Raw genomic sequence first — 2500 nt, 5'->3', positions numbered from 1 at the left:
TTTTAGTATTATTATTTTTACTATAATAATAGTAATAATAATAATAATAATAATAATATTAATAATAATAATAATAATAATAATAATAATAATAATAATATTAATAATAATAATAATATTAATAATAATAATAACAATAAAAATAATAATAATAATAATAATAATAATTGTTTTTATTATTATTATTACTTTTATTATTATTATTATTATTATTATTATTATTATTATTATTATTATTATTATTAATATTATTATTATTTTTATTATTGTTATTATTAGTTTTAATATTATTATTTATATTATTATTATTATTTTTATTACTATTAATATTATTATTATTGTTATTATTATTATTATTAATATTATTATTATTATTATTATTATTATTACTATTATTATTATTATTATTATTAATATTATTATTATTATTATTATTATTATTATTATTATTTTTATTATTATTATTATTTTTCTTACTATCGATTATTTTTATTGTTATTATCACTATTACTATTATTATTATTATTATTATTATTATTATTATTATTATTATTATTATTTTTGTTATTCTTATTATTATTATTATTATTATTATTATTATTATTATTATTATTATTATTATTATTATTATTATTATTATTATTATTATTATTATTGTTACTCTCGATTATTATTATCATTATGATCATTATCATTATTATTATTATTATTAGTATTATTATTATTATTATTATTATTATTATTATTTTTATTATTATTATTATTATTTTTACTATTTCTATTATTATTATTATTATTATTATTATTATTCTTCTTATTTTTATTACCATTATTATTTTTATCATTATTAATATTATTATTATTATTATTAATATTATTATTATTATTATTATTATTATTATTATTATTATTATTACTATTATTTTAAATATTTTTATTATTTCTATTATTATTACTTTTATTTTTATTATTATTATCATTATTATTATCAATAATTTTATGATTTTTTTTATTACTATCATTATTGTTATTCTTATTTTTACTATCGATTATTATTATTAATATTATTATCATTATTATTATTATTATTATTATTATTATTATTATTATTATTATTATTATTATTATTATTATTATTATTATTACTATTATTATTATAATATTATTATTATTATTATTATTATTATTATTGTTATTATTATTATTATTACTTTTGTTCTTATTACTATTATTATGATTATTTTTATTGTTATAATTATTATAAGTTTTATAATTATTATTATTATTTTTATTATTATTATTTTTTGTTACTATCAATATTATTATCATTTTTAATATTATTTTTTTTATTATTGTTGTTTTTATTATTATTATTATTAGTATTATTATTATTTTTATTATTATTATTAATATTTTTATTATTAATTTTATTATTTTTACTTTTATTATTATTAATATTATTTTTATCATTATTTTTTTATTATTGTTATTAATTTTAATATTATTATTATTAATATTATTGCTATTGTTATTATTATTACTTTTTTTATTTATAATTTGATTACTATTATTATCATTATTATTATTATTATTATTACTTTTGTTATTATTACTATTTTCATAATTATTATTATTATTATATTTGTTAATACTATTATTATTACTTTTATTATTATTATTATTATTATTATTATTATTATTCTTATTATTATCATTATTGTTATTATTATTATTATTATTATTATTATTATTATTATTATTATTATTAATATTATTATTATTATTATTAATATTATTAGTATTATTATTACTACTACTATTATTATTATTACTATTATCATAAATATTATTATTATTGTTAATATAATAATTATTACTTTTATTGTTAGTATTATTATTATTATTATTATTTTTATTATCATTATTATTATCATTATCATTTTTATTATTATTATTTTTTATTATATCTTATTAATATTAATACTATTATTATTATTATTTTTATTATTCCTATTATTATTATCATTATTATTTTTATCATTTTTAATATTATTATTATTATTATTATTATTATTAATATTATTATTATTATTATTATTATTATTATTATTATTATTATTATTATTATTATTATTATTAATATTTTTATTATTTCTATTATTATTACTTTTATTTTTTATTATTATTATCATTATTATTATCAATTATTTTATTATTTTTACTATTAATATCATTATTGTTATTATTATTTTTACTATCGATTATTCTTATTATTATTATCATTATTATTATTATTATTATTATTATTATTTTTATTATTATTATTATTATTATTATTATTATTATTATTATTATTATTATTACTTTTATTCTTATTACTATTATCATGATTTTTTTATTGTTATTATTATTGTTATAATTATTATAACTTTTATAATTATTATTATTAGTTTTATTATTATTATTTTTTGTTACTATCATTATTATTATCATTTTTAAT

General features: G+C 5.3%; 2 protein-coding genes across 2 annotated transcripts in view; both read left to right on the top strand.

Moving 5' to 3' along the window:
• LOC142345753 (potassium voltage-gated channel subfamily A member 1-like) overlaps nt 1-2500 on the top strand; it is a 488213-nt gene that overhangs the window by 160811 nt on the left and 324902 nt on the right. The gene's annotated exons all lie outside the window — the stretch shown is intronic.
• The window catches only part of LOC142345751 (uncharacterized), a 42665-nt gene that overhangs the window by 20399 nt on the left and 19766 nt on the right, over nt 1-2500 (top strand). The gene's annotated exons all lie outside the window — the stretch shown is intronic.

The sequence above is a fragment of the Convolutriloba macropyga genome, chromosome 9 (assembly GCF_964194025.1).
Source record: "Convolutriloba macropyga chromosome 9, txConMacr16.3, whole genome shotgun sequence".
Lineage (NCBI taxonomy): Eukaryota > Metazoa > Xenacoelomorpha > Acoela > Convolutidae > Convolutriloba > Convolutriloba macropyga.
This window is presented reverse-complemented; position numbering and strand designations above follow the sequence as displayed.